The following is a 20,654-nucleotide window of genomic DNA, read 5'->3' as shown; positions in this document are numbered from 1 at the left end:
ATAGTCTTCCATTTTCCTTTTGTATGCAACCAGTACCTACTAGGAAACTACAAAGCCCTTTTACACCGCAGGTCACACCCAACCATTCACACACTGACCCTCAAACCCCACATACTCCATGCCCCCTGCCCCAGTGGATCCATTTCTGGCTGCGTGGCCTCCTTCTTTGTTACCAGCCATGAGTCAGGTGGTAATAGTTCTGTCAAGAAATTGACTGACAGTTTGATGGATTCATTTTTCTTTGCTAGAGAATAAAAAGAAACATCACCGGATGTTTTCTTTTGGAACTATCACAATCATTTGAAAAACAAAACAAAGCAGAGAGGATAATTTCTAAACTCTTCCAGGTGCCTTATCCATTTAGGAAATTCAGCTGGTTATTTCCTGTTACCTGAAAAGTCGTCTTTGCAGTGAAGGGAAGACTGGATTTCATTTGAGCTGAAAATACAAACTGTCGTCTTTGCGTTTAGTCACGGTCATTCACAGGGAAGGGGATGTAAGTCGACAGATACACACACTGAATGTAGAAAATGTTAGGATGGAAATGTGTCGTGGCACGTAGATCAGCTGTGATTCCCTGACTGCTTTGGCACCTGTCAGTGCCCCTCCTTTTTTTCCCCTTCTTCAGTCAATCCTTCCTCCCTGCTTAGGTTGTCTTCTTCTGTTCGGTTCTATTCAGAGTCCACTTTCCTCTACTTAATTCTCTCCTCCTTCATTAGACACCTGTCACTATACTGTCCTTAACCCCCACTTCAGCCTACAAAGCGTGTCAGCTCCCCTTACTGTCACGGCCTGTGTGTACATGTGTGCCATTTAAGAGACATAGCTTGTCCAGCTGTGTGTGCGCCTGGCTTTATTTTTGCGTGTGTGTCCAGTTGTGTCAGCTATCCTGTCAGTTAAGGATCATGTGCAAGTCAGTGAAGGCTGCAAAGTAACTTCCTAACCAGGATCTGCAGGCGAGTCACTTCAGCAGGGTCTCTCACTCTCTCGCCTTGTAGATATGTCCGTCTCACATCGTTAAATGTCTCTGGACTATAATGTCTCTCTTGCCCTTTGTCAAAGACTTTCTACTGCTACCTACAAATCAGCGCTATTAAAGGAAACTATACATATCAAACTGTGAAGTAAAACTATATCCTCACGATGCATTTAGGCTAATTCTGACCAAACTCCCTGTTATAAAGACTGATCATTGAGCATTGCTAAATCACATTGTGATTTGTTTCTGTGTCAGCGTTATGGTATAGTATGTAACAAACAATATGGCCTAACTGACGCCATGTCGTCTCTGGAGTGTGCCAGCAGCGCCATTACACTCTGCACCGTTTGTAATATGCTGCGAGTCTATTTACGACAGAGTACGCTGTAGGCACACGTCAAGCTAGACAGCATAGAACTACCTTAGAGGAAGTCAGACAAGGAAACTCACAGAGCGTCCAGTCAATGTTAAAATAAAACACAGTATAAACGCTCACAACCATTTTTTCCATCACTTCCATCAACATAACGTCAAAAGAGGCACCAAATGAACAACAAACAAGACAAACAACATGTTTGCGCTTTTCACTTTATATCAATGCTAGTTCGACAAAATGACTATCAACAGAAAATATAATGCTGCAGTTTAATTCCATGCATGGAGATCTCAGTGGTCGCATGCATACAGTCAATAGTCGTGCACCGATCGCAGGGAATAAACATCACCACCCCCTGCCACTCTCTTGCGGTGACTTCTCCCTGTTATGTCCTGCTGATTTCTCTCATCAGCTCACTCTGCAGAAAAAGTCAGATTGAAAAATGTGGCTGTTTGTGTTCACACATGCAGCTCACCCTGAAAACGTCAGGAGCTTTGTGCAAGTGTAAAAGCCCTACAATATGTGTGATTTCTATTTCTGGTGCGTTTACTTTAGTTTGTCTGTAACTTGTTTATAATACTTCCTGCAGAGTGATACAACTCACAGCAGGTCAGCGCTTTGCCATTGTTGCGCACACATCGTGGTGTTTCTGAGGTTTTCAACATAATACTCAGAGACGTCTGATCATTCTGTCAGACAGAGCTGCATAACTCAATGATTCTGTAGAACTTCAAGTTTTAGTTGATTATTCTTGTAATAACATGAGCATTGTAGCTGGCCATCCAATCACATATGATATTCAGGCAAACACAGCCATAAAGTTGACCTGCTCCACACAGTTTGCTCTCCTGAATGTGGAGAAAGGCCGTGCTGCATCTTTTACTGGCAATTTCCACATAGTCTGTGCACGCCCCGTTCTGTCAGCACTGTGGCGCTGTTCGCTCCCATTCTAGTCAATGATTGTGTGTGCACAGCACACGCCACGGTCCGTTTCTTGAATGTTCCTGCAGCCTTTTTTTAATAAGTAATATTTACGGACTTTAACAGATCATTTATTTGAAGTCAAACAGAGGCGGTATTGTTCTCCTGATCACTGTTCAAGTTGTGTGACATCCCTTATAAATACCCTGCACAGTGAACACCAGCTGAGAACAATCTGCCCTTTTGTGTTTAATTAAGCAAGTGGAGAGAGAGAAAAAGAGAGATAAAGAAATTGCCATGATTTAATACACAGCTCTCAGTGCAGTTAAGAAGCACCACTTTATCTGCCTGTGGCAGTAAGCCCTGGTCTTGAGTGTGAATTAGAGGGTACTTGCAACTGGGCTTATATGCACAGGAAGGGGACAATTTTGCACCAAATTTTGGAATTTTCTTCTAATTCACATAGATGCATATTGGACAGGGGCAACCAGGACACTGTCTGCTAGGCAGGGCAGTTTGCATTTCACCCCCTGCGCAGGCTTTAGGATTGCACACTTAGTATTAGAAGTATTATAATACTTAACATTCAAAATAATTTTATGAAATACGAATTTGTGTAGCACAGAGTATGACTTGATGTCATTGTATCCTGTTATAAAATGACAATAAGCGCTTTAAATTCAATACGTCATCATAAAGGAAGACTTCTCTCAACACCCCCAACTGAAAAACTGACTTCTAGCACCGCTCACTATGGGGTACAACTTGTTCACAGGTTTTTCTTAACAACAGTTCAGACAGTGAACAGTCAACAGTTTTGCCTTTCAGCAAGCATTTGCCATTTAATGGCGAATTAGCAACCTGCCTCACTGCGACAACATTTACTTTCAGTGCACGATGTCCCTGAGGGAAATGAAGCCCTGACCCCAGCTGTGTTTGGGTCTTGCCCTTCCTGCCGATCTATGAAAGAACCGTCTACTTTCATGATGTTAATGCAATGTATTTGTTATAGATTGATTGATTGTCTTGACATTTGAGTAAAGTCCCCAGGCAGGTGAGAGCTGCTGAGTTGGAATCTGTGAGAGCAGCATACGGCAAATATTAATTTCCTTTAACCTGGATATGTCTGAGTTAACTTGATTAGAGGTGGACTGTGGCCTCTCTCACTCGTTCTGTCTTCATTGCAGGTGCAGGGGTATGTGTGTGTGTGTGTCAGTGATGGATGTATTGCAGATGGTCTCAGCTCCATCTAATTATGCTGTGGACACTAGAGGAAGTCCTGCACAGAGGGCACTTAGGACACGCTCACACACCCACATTCACAAGGAAAGAGAGGATGGGAGAGTGATTGTGCTCGAGGTGGTTTGTTAAATTTACTTTTTCGTAAACAGGCTGCAGTAGTTTGATACGTCAGTGCGATGTACATGTGCTGTTTCAAGGTTAGCGTGCACACACACACGTACACGCACACATTACACACGTGTTATCCCAATTGACTCGTGCTTCTGCCACAATGGAGTTTATGAGAGATAACATAGCAATTCACACCCAAGCATAAACATATAGCTGTTTTCCATGTTCTCCATACCATTTAGCACTGTATGGTGAATATCTATGCATTTAAGTTCAGGTTAAAGAGGCTGCATAACAGTGACGTCATCCAGCCTTCACATCCAAAGCAGAAAAATCAACTTCATCTTGGAATACTCTGTTAAGCTATGAACCATCTGTTCAGCAGCCTCTAGCTCTATTTACTGTATTGGACTAAATTTTATGCCGGAGAGTCGTCTGAAAGTCCATTTTAAATTATCATCAACCACGGCAGGAACTCAGTGTGCCTTCAGAGCCTTGACTTTTTGAACATTTTGTGTAATTTCTGAATGATTTTAGTCCATTTTCTCACATTAGTGAGAAGTTTTTACTGGCATGACATTTTGGAGACCCACTTTATAATTTCTCCTGATTTGATGGTTTCCTGCCTCTTTCTTTAGTATAATGATGTTGAAGTCCACAATTTCCCTTTTGGGAATTAGATATTTTGAAGAGAATACTTTGAAGAGACATGGCAGACAAGTGGGGACTTTATGCATATGGAAAATAACATCCAGAAAAGAAAATGCCACCTCCTTACAAAAAATCTAAAAAATCAAATCACAAATAGGACAGAGTAACTAATTTGCCATTTCTTTACTTCATATTCAGCGGTAGTCTAGTGTTTAGTGATCGAACATTTTAGAGTCTGAGTTAGCAGCCTTAGTGAAGCCAACAGGCTGTAATACGAGTTCAACTCTAAACATCTGAAGTAACATACATCAGATGTAACATATATAAGGATCTAGAAAGGAGGAAACAACATCAGTAAGTGCAAACAAATAGTTTTAAGTCAGATCGGACACAGGTACTGATAGAGGTGACCAGAGGTAAAGCACAACAGGACATCTGTTCTTGAGACTTCTATAAGCATCAAAACCATCGGATTAACAAACAAAACCTCCGTCATCATCATAATTATCATCATCAATAATATCACAAAGTGCGTAAGTATCATAGACTCAAAATATGAATGGCCGAAGCCTGAGTGACTTCAGCCATCTGTCACTGCAGGGGGTTCCGGAGACTCATCAGCAGCAGCCGCCATGCTGGAAATCCTGTCTCAACCTAACTTTCAGTCAACCTAACGACAGGCTGAGAGCTGGAGCTGAGGCGGGTTTTAAGCTTCCTGACAAACTGTTCCATCGAACCCACCTGTCAATCATGTCAGCTACACACCTAACTATGGATAACACTTATCGTTCATAAAATCAAAACGGAGCCCCCTGTACAAAATGTGCCCATGATGACAATAACTAATCAGACCTATTTGGTTTTTGTACCAGGCTGTAAACATTTTAATTTAGGCTGTAAAAAGGCTAAAGTGACTTCATGTGTTCCTCGAGCCAGCCTCAAGCGGACCCTCGACGAACTGCAGGATTTTACACTCACACTGGCTTCATTTTTCAACACTGGAGGTTACCGCTTCGTAGGTGTTCATGAAAGAGATGGGTCTTTAGCCCTTGGTGCAACGGGACTGGATCGAATGGAGTTTGTAATTTAATTCCACCACCATGGGGCGATGGAGTAGAAGAGACTTAGGGCCCTGTTGTGAAGGTTTGATCTGACGCCTGTCACCGGCAGAGCGTAGTGGGCGGGATGAAGTGCAGACCTGGATGAGAGAGTGCAGGTAAGTAGGAGCCGTCAGCTGTGTGACTGTGTAAGAGAGATACTTGAAACATATTTTAAGATTTGACAGAAGCAGGATGATTGGGTTAGAGAGGTGGAGGCAGATTCTGGTTGATTCAGTAGTTAAAGAGTATACGCCCAAAATCAGCCAGAGCAGGGAGAGGGAGGGAGTGACAGGAGTGACACAATTGAACGAAGAATAATGAATGAATGAATGTATGTCCTGCTTGAACTGAAGATTCATATCTTTTTGTAGGTAACATTCTCAGATATAGACGGCTTTCTTGGCTCATGACATGAAAGTTGTTCCATAAAAAGCACATTTCTATCAAACTTTGATTTCAGATGCCTAAAGTAAACTATGCTGTCAATTTGACCCTTTAAGTATTCAAACTAGGGAGAAATAAACATGTTGTTGTCTAAATTATAAGAATCCCAACATGGCAGCTCGAAAACTTAAATGGGAGTGTCACTTCCTGTAGGACAAATCATTTCTCCAGCTTTCATCATCGCGGCATATTCTTCATGCGTGACATCCACACGCAGCTTCTTTAAAAATAACACTTCTTTTTCATTAGGAACAAATGAAACGGTCGCAAAGCTTTGAAGATCTGTGCATAGAGAAACAAATGATCATCATTCAGTACAGACAAAATGAAAGATTGGAAGGGAGCTATCTGCCTGCCTAATTTATCTTTAATAAGGAAGGTATTGCCCCTGTGGCCTCGCACCTACTGCCATTTCCCTCTGTGTAAGTACTTTGATCTATATCCAAGCACATTTACGGCTTAAACTCTCCAAGAACATTTGGGATTAGATGGTCATAAGAAATACAAATTCAACTCTCCAACTTTCAAATTCAAGCTAAGTGATTCTCGACTGAGCCAAGAGAGCAATTGCCCTAATTTTTCCAGCGAAGAAAAAGCCAAGCCTTTAATGGCTTAGCACAGATAAGCTCAAACGGTGTTAATAAAAGATTGGATAATGATTTTTAAAGAAGACAGAGGGGACAGCACATAGGGCAGAAATAATTAATCACATTGAATGGAGTGAGAGAGAAAAAAGAGATGCAGAGGAGATATAGCGGGGGGAAGAAAAAGGCAAGAGAGGAGAGGAACTGGCGGCGAGGAAGGCATGAAAATGACAGGTTAGGAGGAAAAGGAGGGAAGGGCAAGAGGTTAGGAGAAGGGAGCAATGAGGGGAGGGGAAAATATATGCTAATATTATGAAAAGAAACCGACACCAAGCAGAAATAATTAATCACTGAAAGTGGATGGAAAGATGAGGACAAGGGAGAAAGTAAGGAGAGTAAAGAAGAGAGGGAGAATGAGAGGTGAGGGAACTTGCAGAACACAGGGAGAAGAAAAAGTCATTTTTCTCCGAAGAGTAATTCACAGTGTGAGCTTAAAGTTCAACATCACCAACATTACAAGAAACCAAAAATAATGGGCCTAATAGTCTTGCCCTCAGAGCGCAGACATTACTCCTGTGACTGAGCGATCATAGCAATCAGACAGAGAGCAGAAAAGAGGAGTGGTAGGTGCACCACTTCAGAAAAGGTACATCAAAACAGAAACAGCGGAGACCCTGCTGTTCTGGCTCGAGTGGAAATGTTATTCCACCAGAGTTGGCTTATGGTCTGCAGCTCTCGTTGCCAACCTTCAGGGTCAAGACAGCCCTTCATGGACATCAGATGTTAACATGTTGTTTTTTTTCTATTCAACAGAAAACAGAGTGATCCTGGAGTTGGCAATGTTCAGGCTGTGTGCCTTCTTTTAAATTATTCCTAAATCTACCACTTGGGGAAGCATGAGCTAGACATAGGAATGGGGTTAGTAATAGGTCTACTGATGGGCGTTGCATCCACTATCATCAATGTGTAATGGGGTGTGAATGGGTGAATATAACATGGTGGCTTAAAAGCAGCTTTGAGCAGTCTAAGATAGAAAAAAAATATGTGGACAGGATTGTGTATGAACAGGGTTTAAACAATACTCAAGATTATTCGTTAAGAGCAGCCTCAGTGTAGGTTATTCTTTCATATTAAAGTGATTGCTGGTCGTCGGTTGGTCGTCTCTCAAGCAGAAGGCAGGGGGTTGATCTCCTGCAGCCACATGTCCGATGTGTTCTTGGGCAAGACACTTAACCCCAAGTTGCTCCTACTGCTTCAACAGCGGCATATGAACGTGTGTGAATGGGATTAGTTAATAATGACGGTCACTTTACATAGCAGCCTCTACCATCAGTGTGTGAATGTGTAGGTGTGACCTGTGCTGCAAAAGCACTTTGAATAGGACAGTGACTGGAAAAGTGCTATACAGGCTCAAGTCAATTCACCGTTTAGTCCATTTTCAGAGGAACGTTCCCAACCATGTTTATACATTTCTTTACAAGATGAGGCAATGACGCCATAACCTTAATTAATGTTTCAGTTTACAACTGTGATCTGACATCTATCATAATGCTATTTCAATATGGAATAAAAGCACAGTATTTGTTTGTTCATAGCATGGGCCTTTGTGCAGTCTTATTGATGTGTATAAGTGTGCATGTTGTTTTCTATTCAGAGTCCCACTGTGGCAAAAACAAACAAGTTATTATTCCTGCTGCTTTCCTTTTTCTGTACCACGTCTTCATAAAAAGCAGATGGCAAATTAGGTTTCATGCATCCTTTATTTACACACACAGACACACACACACAACCACACACACGATGTTAACACTCTTGTTCTCAGGTTGTCTTGGGTGGCATAAGTTCTGTACGTCTGAGGCAAAGAAGGCAGCATGTTGGCCTGTGGTGATTAGAGTGCTGGCCCTGTAACTGAAAGGTTCAAAGTTCAGCCCTCCATGACCTCAAGTCTGCAGAGTTATCCATGGGCATTTTACGAAGAATAGATTTTGCAGGCTCTTAATGGCCAGAGGACGAAGCTGTCTCCTGGCTTTCCTCGCAAAATATTTGCTGCTACAGTGTTGGTTATTTTGTCTTTTCTTACTCTTTTATTTGTTTCCTTTAAAAATGGTTGTATGCACTAAAGCAGTGTATTTTGTTATCAGTTGAAGTAAGTGAACCTAAAAAACAACAATCTATCTTGCGTCTGGACAGAGCATCTGGGACAGAGTTCATCCAGATGATAGTCCAGACCAGCCAATTGACCGCAGGCTCACCTTCAACCACTCAGAGGTCACTAAAACAATCACAGTCTGTGGTTGAGCAGCAGCAGGAATCAGTCTTCATCCTATTCTACAAGAGACACATAAGAACACAACGTTGTGTATATCCTACACTGAGATGAAGATTGAGGTTGTTTGATTGAAATTGTTTTTGTCTTTAATCTCAGGAGTAGACAAGGTGGAAGAGAGAGGAGCGCTCCTGAAGAACTGTGCATGGACAATTTGGATACAAAGACCAGAAGCTGAAAGCCTGATGCCAGAAGAGAATAGAAGAGCAGGGGGAGAAGAGGTAAGTCAGTTTTCTATTTGTCTTGCTGCAGGTGGTGAACAAGGAGAGTAGCTTTGGGTGACAAATGAAAGAAGGAAAGAATAGATACCTAGTGACCAGCGAGAGCAGGGCGTCCCATAGCTCTCAGGAGAAAGGGCCACCTCAATTCTACAATTCACTTAGCAGACGCTTTTATCCAAAGCGACGTACATCAGAGAGTAAGTACAACACAAGCAGGGATCTAGAAAAAAGGGAACAATGTCAGTAAGAGCAAACGATCAGCTTTGAGTCTGATTGGACACACAGGTGCTGACAGGCATTGCACAGAGGCAAAGCACAACATTGACGGCAGTTCTTGAGAGCTCTAATCAGTATAGAAACCATCTTATAAGTCGTCGTTATCAAACAAAAACAATCGTCATTACTATCATCATCAATAATATCGAGACCATCATCATTAAGTTAGAAGGTATTCATGAAAGAGCTGGGTCTTTAGCTTTTTCTTAAATGTGCAGAGGGAGTCTGCAGATCAAATGGAGTTTGGAAGTTCATTCCACCACCGGGGGGCGAGAGTCAGAGACTTAGGACCCTGTTGTGAAGGTTGGATCAGACGCCTTTCATTGGCAGAGCGTAGTGGGCGGGAGGGAGTGTAGACCTGGATGAGAGAGTTAAAGATCCAGTTTCCTCCCAGGGTTTCTTCCTCTTCCTCTAGAGGGTTTTTCCTTGTAACAGTCCCCCCCCCCCCCCCCAACAGTCCCTGGACTTTAGAAGAAATCTGCCTCTTCTCATCAGCAGTGACACCAAGACTGGAGCTGAACTGAAATAGTCAAGTCCCAAGACATTCCTGTTTGAATCATGAATCCAGTGGTCGCCCTATTGCCATTCTAATCTGACATTAATACACAAATGACTTTAATGACACTTAGTGAATCATAAGAACAACATTATTACATCTTATTTAAGTCTATAGATTGGAATTTGAATTATTGGTTGCTTGGTCTGACTTGCAACACAAGCAGCTGTTATCCTCTGAGGGAGATGCTTTGAAACGTTGTTCAATGTACTAAAAAATGACTTTGATTTACTGTATATCTTATCAGCAAAACCCAGAGAGTATACACAAAAAGATAAAGTTTATTTGTACACTTTTTGACTTTAATGTTTTGACAGGATTTAGTAGAGAGGAACCAAGAAAATATCATTTTTTATATATATATTTTTTTTACCACCTTTCCTTATTTTAACAGCAGTGCTCTCTTCAAACTATGCTGTTCTTCACCTCCACATCATATACTGACATTCCTGCAGGCAATGTCAGTGGTGTTTAGTGTGTTAACTTTTTATGAATCACTCATCATTGTGACAGTTCTACAGTTCTGTCAAAGCCGGGTATGACATTTGTTATGCATCCGAAATGCACACACAACCTAACCAAAATATCTAGTTCATCTGCTTTGTTTACTTTGAGAGACGGAGTCGCAGGTTCAGGCGTTTTCTACATCTTTTTCATAAAATAACTTAAGCAATTTTGGGTCATTTATCTCTATTCTAGACAGTAACAGGAAGGAGAGACCGTAAAGGTGGGATTAAAGACTCAGCCTCAGTCAGAGGTGCTGCCTGTCACCAGCGAAAGTCAGGCGACTGATTGGGGCCCCAGACCAGTAAAGGCCCCTGAGGGTGAACAAACTTTAAACCACAGCAATCAATTAATTAATCATTATTTCTATTTCGCCAATTCATTATAGTGTTATCTCGAGACAAAAGAGAATATGGGATAATATGCAGGAAGGATTTCTCCGTTGTATTCCTTGCGTTCCGATGGTACACACTTCCTTGCTGCGGATGGTGGATGAATAAGGACGGCGGTGGTTGTAGGGAACGCACAGTCCAATGGAGGTGGCTAGGTGTCAGGCGCTGGTTGTGGGGACGACACAGTCCGATGGGGGTGGCTGGGTGTCAGGCGCTGGTTGTGGGGACGACACAGTCCGATGGGGGTGGCTGGGTGTCAGGCGCTGGTTGTGGGGACAACACAGTCCGATGGGGGTGGCTGGGTGTCAGGCGGTGGTTGTGGGGACGACACAGTCCGATGGGGGTGGCTGGGTGTCAGGGACGTCGGGTGGTAGAAGAGCCAGATCACCTCGCTGAAGAAGGCAGCGGTGGCTCAAAATGTGCAAATTTTGCAATGACAGTAGGAAATCTCCCTAAGTGGGCCCCATCTGACAGAACTCATTGCCTTTGCCCTGCCAAGTGTCGCATGCACTATTTCTGTGAAAAACAAACATTCGTCAATTAAAGCCAACAAAGAAAGTGAAGAAGAATCAGTTGTCTATAGGAGATAAAAAAAAGAAACACTGGCAGACTTAATGGTGATGAAGAGCCCCCCATTAAGTTTTGCCTAGAGCCCCAACAGACTCTAGAATTGCCACTGGCCTTGAACTATACAAGAAGGTTGGAAACTTTATAGGCTATAGCTGTCCATTAGTCGTGGCTGGAAAACGTTTTTAATATATGAGTCTCTGCTTGTGTTGCTGCTTGCTAATGCTAGCATCTTGGCACAGGTATGACTATGCCTTCTGACCAGGTGAGACTTTTTTCTTTCCGCCGTGTACTTCATCGCTTTTCTGCAGCACTTACAGAGACTGTTTATGCTAATAGACAGCATGCCGCAGTTTCAGCTTGATGAACAAAATGACGGCAGAATATCCCTGTGACGGGCGCTGACATCTTGCAAATTTGCAGCCAGAGTTTGCGTAGGGATTGGATGGAAGAGCTGCAGTATTGACATCACACCGCTTCTGCTAACGAAAACACACATTTTACTGACCGGTAAAACGTCAAAAATCCCTCATGTTGATACAGTCCACAGCAGAACAGATTCCTGTGTGAGTGTAAAGCAGACAATCATTGTAATGGGAATTCAGTGAAACTTGTGTTGGTGTGGGTTACGTTATCGCTCATTGCACCTGCTGTACTCTGCTAGTGTACAAGTACACAGTGCGCCGCAGGAGCAGCATTCATCAACATAGCTGCCAATCATAGCAGCTTATATCGTTTTAATCCATCAAGTAACTAATTAAATAAATAAAAAAAACTACTCCACAAAAGATGACTCAGACACAGAATGGTATGATAATTACTATCATGGAGATACAGGGATTGAAAAATATGTATCTGACATGCTATCTGATTTTATAGTTTGACCAATGTCCTATTTGTTGGCAATGTGATTAAACAAGAAATTAAATATAACAAATTAGCTCGGATCACTGCTCTACCTCAGGATTACCCAAAGTCTTTTTGAGGCAAACATCTTTTTGGGACCAGATTATGAATAACTTAAAAATATAAAAAGGGAAATGTGAAAATGTGTTGAATACAGAGAGAAAATGATATTAGCAAAGAGTAATTATGGTTTCTTGATAAGTTTCAGTTTCAATACTCTTTGCCTTTTTTGTCTTTTTCCTATTGCTGCCTTGAAGGATTGCAGTTTTACCCCAAAGATCCGTTTAGAAGTATCTAGAAACTAAGGGCTTACAAAAACTTGGGCTGTTGTCACTGTCGATGGCAGCCGTGCAAAAATAAAATTTAATTGGTCAAATGCACACAGGCAGTAACCTTTATGTGTGACCCTTTGTGCTGGTAGAGACAAGCATAAAATAAGTCCTGAGTGTCCTAGCTGTGACATTAAGGGAAATGCTCTGTAACTACTCCATAGTTTCACTTTTCTAAGGCGATGAGAAGACATGGAAGGACAAGCTCAAACCTCACCAGCTGGTTGTCAACCCATAAATACACCTTTGACGTCTCCCCCTGTCAAGACCCGCCCACAGGACAGCCTGGTACTGTCACAGTAGGGCTGCAGTCCCGAATGTGTTATACCATCTGAGATGAAACTTTAATGATACCTGGGGTGATTTCATTCGAACAATGTTCTGTATATGACAAATTTGGTTCATGGGTATCCATATGGCACATATTTTTAAGCTGAGGATGCACAGGCAGAAAAAACAAAGGAAATAAAACCTCTCCTGCACATGTGTCCTGTACAAAGAAAAGAGCCCACAGTGGGCGCAGATGCATAAAGCCACATGCAGTACATAAATGTAAATAGATTACTTTATAAGCTGTGGCCTACTGTTAGCTGAATTGCACAATCCATTCACTATGAGGAAATGAGAGTCATCAATATTATATATTGGGCTTTTCCACACTGTGTGTGTGTGCGTGTGTGTGTGTGTGTGTGTGTGTGTGTGTGTGTGTGTAGGGGCGTGTGTGTGTGTGTGTGTGTGTGTGTGTGTGTGTAGGGGTGTGTGTGTGTCCTGCTTGAGCATCTTGTCTCATATTGATTCAGACTGCAGGCTACAAACCAGTCAGCTAACATGCTTCTGAATAAAATAAATCTGGCCTTGGAGGCAAAAGCTCCTGACACAGAGCTGTCATATCCCCTTACTCTCTGTCTCACACACACACACACACACACACAACTACAGTGACGTTCATACCCACTGCTGCAATTGAACCACTGAATGATTAATCACACCTGAGTTGAGGTGTGTAAGTGAGTGTGTGTGTATGTGTGTGTGAAAACAAAGAAAGAGAGCAAGACCAGATGAGATTAGATGATGAAGAACATTTGTGTTCAGCTGTTCTGACAGAAAGACAGCAGACAACATACACACATGTGTGCACACATACGCACACACTCACAAAAATACAAACCACCGTCCCTTCAGCCCTCACATGAGCTGGTGATGAAAGCTTTGGGCCAGGTTGTGCTACAGGCACTGAGTTGCTTCTTTTTTTGAAGGCAGTGATGTGCAACAGTTTTAGACAAGATGTTGCTGACGGTCAACATTAGTGCATGATGTCGTCTCAGTGTTGTTGTTTTACTGACATGAGACCATCCAGAAAACATCCAAGCAGACATCATCCTTGGATACAAGTCATCAGTTTGCTGAAAACATGATGTCAGTGCATCATAAAGCAACTACGTAGAACAAAACGCATACCTGATCTGAGTGATTTAGATGAAGGCTATTACCGTCCTACCTTTGTACCATTACATCAATACAATCAAAATTGTATGATTACATCTTAAACAAGGTAAATCACTTAAACACTAATGCAGTTTCATTGTACCTCTTGTTATACAATTACAAAGTGGCTGATTTAAAGTACTGTGAATAGTTTATGTTCCATGTGTAGCCTTCATGGTGTCCCTTTCTTAAGCATGAGAGAGGTCTATAGAGATTTAAAAAACAAAAACAAGTTCATAGGCTTTCAAATGCAGACTGAACAGCAGTACACTTGATCAACGGTGAAGAGTGTGACCATTGCTTTATAGAGCAAGGCCAGCTCTGCTTAGCCCATGACTGGAAGGTGCTAGTTGATGTTGGCCGGCAGCTTGTATTTGACCAGGAGGTCGCGACCACCTCCCTAAGGCCTTACTTGGTACTCCGGTCTCGTTCTCTTCGAAATTCCTTCATTGTCGAACTCACAGTACCCTGGAAGAACTCAGCTGACGAGGCATATGAGCGGAAGCAGCTAAGCTATGCCAAGTTAGCAGCAGAAGCACAACTCTTGCTGGAGCATTGAAGTTGGTCCGGTGGAGGTGGGATGCAGTGCACTGAGGTTTCTCAGAGACCTAGGAGTCAGAGGTCAGATCCTGCAGGCAGCGACCAAAGCTATTTTGGAGGCAGCGGAGAGAAGCAACCAGTGACTCATGATGAAGAGGCAGGACTCCTGCTCGGCCCCAAGGTAGCAGTCCAGGTTGGCACAGAGGGGGGTGTTTCTGGGACGCCAAAAATCACTGTTGAGCCCTCCTGAGACATTGTGGGCTTATCAACGAAACATTAAGGAAGGAGGGTGCCCACTTGAAAACCCCACTGTTTCTACATTCCCCAGCCAGGTACACTCTTACCAGGTGCTTGAACAGAAAGGATTTTCTACAGCTTCTCCTGTGTTTCTTAAATCTTATATGCTCAGTGGTCAAAAGTGTCAGAAGTATTCACAGCCTGGATGCAACAAGATACTTCTTATATTCTGCTTCATGTTGACATGATCACATCTCACAGTAGCAGCAGATTTATGTGGTTTGAATTTATGCTGCAAATGTCTCATTCTTCTACATCCCAGAGGTTCTGTTGAGCTGGGATATTGTGACTGTGGAGACTATCGTAGTTCAATGGGCTCATTGTGTTGTTGTTGGAAACAGTTTGAGTTGTGCTCTATGTGACATGGCTTTATCTGGTTGGAAGTAGCCATTAGACAAAGGGGGCCTAAACTGGGTGCTTAAAGGGATACAAAGACATTATTCAGTAAATCACCTCAAATCTGAGGCAGGATTTTTATTTCCAATCTTCCAATGTCTAGTTTTGGGGAGCCTCAGTTTCTTGTGTTGACCTGACAGTAGTGGAACTCTGCTGCTTAAGTTACTACGCCAAGGTTCAACATGCTTATTGTTCACAAATGAAGTTCTGCAGAGCACTGTTGTTATGTTATACAGGAATATTCCACAACTGCCTAAGTGTATTTGATGATCAACGGGGGTGCAGGTAGCCTAGTGTTTGGTGAGTGTGCCCCATGTACAGAGGCCCGAGTTCAATTCTGACCGGCTCATTTCCTGCATGTGATTTCCCATCCTCTCTCTCTCTCCCCTATTTCTGACTCTTACTCTATCCACTGTCCTATAAAAACCCAAACCTGTATTCTACCATTATGTAATCATACAATGTCAGTGCGCCAGTGGAGGGCTGCACATATCACGAGCCCCTACTGGTGTGTGTTTCAACTGAATTAATTGATCCTGCAGAAATAAATGTCTGCCTTTTGTTACAGTTAATCCAACACCATGTTATTAGAGGGATAAGCAGCATGATTTCTTGACAATTAATAAAATCCCACAAAGAGCCTTTTTCAGTGTCCAGACTTTTTGGACTGGGGTGACCCAACTAGGGCACTGATTTATGCAGGGGTGGAAGTGTGTTGTGTTGCACACACAAATAAATAAATATTTTTTACCTGACTGCACCATTAATATCTATTGACACAAGATAATGGCAACATTAGCTTAATGTTTTAATGACTTAAAAAGAGGATGGGTAACACTTTACATGTATAATAACCGTCATCTATAAAGGGTAAATTGATAGTTAATTAACTTTAGTTAATAGTTATTTTACTGTAAACAAACTCATCATATGCCGTGGCATATTGGTGCCATATGCTGTTCTGGTCCACACGTGCCACAGCATATGCCGGTCTGGTGTACTCATAGGCCAAGGCATATGCTGCATATGAGTGGCATATGCCGCATATGAGTGACATATACCGCGGCACGAGTGCCATATGCTGTTCTGGTCCACTCGTGTCACGGCACATGCCAGAATATACTGTTCTGGTCCACTCGTGCCATGGCATATACCGCATATAAGTGGCATAAGCCATGGCACATCAGTGGCAAATGAGTGCCGTTCTGGTCCACTCATATGTCGCGCCATATGTCGGTCTGTTTCAAACACTTTATATAAAGTATAAAATGTTATAATGTGAACATCAAAAAACTGTTAACAAAACATCAATTATAGTATTACAAATAATTATCAAACATTATTAACTATCATTTTATTGTTTGTTAACAGTAATGTAACCATTAACTAAAGTTAATTAACTATCAATTTACCCTTTTTAGATGATTGTTATTATAAAGTGTTACCAGAGGTGTATGTTAAAATACACAATTTAAAGTACTTCAAATTTATATGCAAACTCCTACACAGTCTTACTTTAAATGTAAAAGCTCCCGAGACCTGGACACTTAGTTCATTGAAGACAGTGTGCATTATTTTCCTATGCCCCTGTGTGATGAAATCGATGTGCAAAGTTTATTTTTACACTTTAAAGTTCAAACAAAAGAAAAAAATGCTACACTGATGCAAACTACTTGCAGCCTTCTGCAAAAAATACCTAATAGTTTGTTTTAACATAAATCTTACCTGTTACAGGGCAACTAGCCAATCACAGTTTAGGTTTTTGGGGTGGCCAACCAGATTTCTGGCCACGCCCCTTTTTTGTTTTTTTTCAACAAGTGATTTGGAGCTTTAAAAAGGCTGAGTGATACCTGCAAAGGTTAGTCATGACCTACAAAAGTATACTGTGTTTTGACAGCTTCTTAGAAAAACGGTATTTCAATGTCCTGTATTAAGACAATTCTCAGCTGTGAACAGTCATTTGGCAAACTGTACTAACCAAAAAGTTGAATTGTGTTTTGATTCAGATGCATCATCTGGAATCAAAATGTGTGTTAGGTTATATACAGTCATAGCTCATTGAGCTACCTATAATGATTCTCTGGATTTTCTTTGTCTCTCTTATGTACCACAGACAAAATAATATTCCCTTTAATATGAGGCCAAATTTCTTTAGAGCTCTTCCTACTGACTCTATACAGTATAGGTCATAAAGGAGGACAGTAACTAAAACTAACACAAGAGTCATTCCCTTTCTATTACCATGAGTGTCTGTTTTAAACCGACAAAAGAATCAATATGTCAGTACCCGACTCGGGGCTAATTGAGCTGAAAGCTGAACAATGGAAGGAGATAGAGACGACAAGTCCATTATCTTATACATTCACTGCTATGAACACACAAAGAAAACTTCTATCCTTATACATAGTGTTTAATATGACTTGGTTTGTTTTCAAGCAGAAGACAAAGATGCACTTTCTGCCCAATCACACACAACATTGACATAAACTAAGAGGTTTACTTTGATCTATAAATGCTCATACTTGGGTTCTTAGTAGCTTAGTTTTTAGAGCTTCTGCCCCTGGTACAGAGGCTGAGTCCTCTTTGCAAGGTTAAGGGTCCAACTGCAGCCCCCAGCTCTTACTGCATGTCATCCTCATGCCCCCTTCCAAATCCCATCTTCTTCCACAGTCTTATCTAATAAATGCAAATGACAAAAAAGAACAGAAAATCGTATGGTTTTCAGATTAAAGCTAAAAAAGCAATGTGACCCATTCCTTCACAATCATACAACAAAGCAGTGGGAGCAACTTGGGGTTAAGTGTCTTGTCCAAGGACACATCTGACATGTGACTGCAGGAGCTGGGGGTCGAACCTGCGACCTTCCGGTTAGGGTCACGACCGACTCTACCAGTACCAACTGAGCCACAGTCACCCCTGTTGTCTGGAAGTTATTTGTTAAATAGCTTTTTGTCTGTCACTGTTAGGAAGTAATTATTCTCTGCCTCTAAAACCAACACTTTCCCCTTTTTGAATTGTGTTGAACTAAAATATTGACTAATCCAGGAGCAACACTCTGTTTGTCATCTTTAAAGAAATTGTTCTTACAGTTCAACAAGCTCTCAGATGACTGTTCATCGTTTCATCTCATCTATGCTTTGTTCTTTAGAGGTCTTTGTATTTCCTGTTTGTCAGAAGATTGGAAAAAAAGAACAAGCACCACAGAGTTTGGGATCAAAGTTACTAGCACTTCACTGCCAGTTGAGGTAGACTGAAAAAGCTATAATTCATTTTAAAACGAGACAACCTGAGATTCTTTCCTTCTCATAGCCCTGGTCATACACATGTTTCAGCTCCACTGTAGTCAAATAATACAAAAAAGAGAACATAGGCTTCCTGAATATTAAGCCTTTATATTTAAAATGATTCACTCAGTGACTCACCCCAAAGCTTAATAGGTCTGAACATGGAGCTGCACCAACGGGCCCATTGTGTGACTCAGACTCAGCCCCACTAGGTGTACCCTTGAAGGTTGACAGGGCTGATTGCCATGCGTCACCAGGCTTTTCTTCGAAAATACAAATAGTAATTACTGAAGTTTAGAAAAGTCAGTAGTGTATAAGGCTGGAAGAGAAGTCTGTAAAAGTACGGCTGGGGCAGGAATTTTTTGAAAAATATAATCAACATAGAAAAGATCATCCTCTTCTCTTTGTTGGCAATACTTTTCTTTCCTTCCAACTCTCTCTCTGTTTCCAGATTCTTTAGGTGGAGATTTGAGAATTCTCATCATTCCATCTTAACCTTGAAACTCCACTTACAGAAAAAAAAAACAGATTTATGGTAAATGGACTTGAGTATGTTTAGCTCTTTTCTAGTCTTCAGTCTACTCAAAGCGCTTTTACACCGCATGTCACACCACCCATTCACACACTGATGGCAGAGGCTGCTATGTAATGTGACCTTCAGGAGTCATTAATCCCATTCATAAACACTCATACTCCACCAACGAAGCAGCGGGAACTTGAGGTTGAGTGTATTGCCCAAGGACACATCGGACATGTGGCTGCAGGAGCTCAAATCCCCAACCTTTCTCTTGAGAGAAGGCCGACTCTACCAACTGAGCCACAGCCGCCTCATTTGTGTCTCTGTGGACGAAAGACTTTGCAGTGATTTACATGAATTGATTACCCAGCAAGGTTTCCAGCTCATCCAGAAGGATCAAAAGGTGTTCCCAGGAAGACATATGCAGTCCATCCAGCATCTATTGGAGCTACCCAGGGGTCTCCCAACTGCTGTTCCTTACGCTGTTTCCAAGGCCGAGCTCAGCCAATTGTCAAAGGTAACGTGCTTGAATGTGCATTCTTTCAGTCACCAAGCTGATGACCACAGATGGTTTGAACATAGATTATGGACCCTATTCTAAGCCAGGCGCAAAGCATAGACAGATGAATGATTGGTTTAATTCATGTTTCGCCCCAAAACAGATCTATGTATAATCAGTGAAAATAATCCAACCACATAGCACCCTGTGCCTAATTTAGCTCCAAGAATGTGTGCCACGTGACTCGTAAAATGTGGTGGTCGGACATGCCCTCTAAGCCGCATGTTTTGGACAATGCGCTATAGACCATCAAAATAGGGCCCTTCTTGTGAAATAATTACCTTTGCCGACTGGCTTGGTCACTATCTTTCAGTAGAATAATTGTGTCACTACTGAAATCAATCCAGTCTGCCTGGTGATCTCATGGTCCTTTTCCCCTCACTTTAAAACAAGACCTCAACAAGACCAAGGCCTCACACTTCTTCTTTCATTTCACACTTGGCTGCAAAATGTGCTGGCTGGAGGTCACAGATTAATAAGGCCAACAGACAACTTCTGCAAAAATCAGGGTTGCTACCTTTAGGTCCCCAAAAACAACCAAATGCCCACCTTCCCAGTTGTGCCTTGAGATCCTGTCCTTGAATATTACAAACAGAACCTGAACAAGGGAAAACCCAGGCAGACACAAACACCAGCCAAACATGTTTGACTCCATGCCAAGATAATGGACTCAGCTATCAAAGTAGTTATATGGCAATGGCTGTGGTAGCTCATACTCTGGGAAGAACCCCAACGGTGGTACATTACACTAGACCAGGCATGGGCAAACTACGGCCCGCGGGCCATATATGGCCCGTTGGGCTTTTTAATCCGGCCCGCTGAACTTGTCCAAATTATATTATTATTAAATTCAATTTTATTATAATTAAACCTCGTTCGTTATCCCCTGTAATGCCCGCGTTTCCCCAATAGATGGCGCACTTCAGAGTGTGGTGTATTACTCCCTTCTCCACTTTTTCGCTTTGCCCTATGAACCCGTATGAGCCTTTCTGTAAAAATGAGCGGATCAAAGAAAAGAAAAGTGGACAGTGAATGCCGAGTGTTTAATACGGAGTGGACAACTAAATATTTTTTCACTGAAGTCCGATCAA

This window comes from Labrus mixtus, chromosome 10, assembly GCF_963584025.1.
Source record: "Labrus mixtus chromosome 10, fLabMix1.1, whole genome shotgun sequence".
NCBI classification, from domain to species: Eukaryota; Metazoa; Chordata; class Actinopteri; order Labriformes; family Labridae; genus Labrus; species Labrus mixtus.
This window is presented reverse-complemented; position numbering follows the sequence as displayed.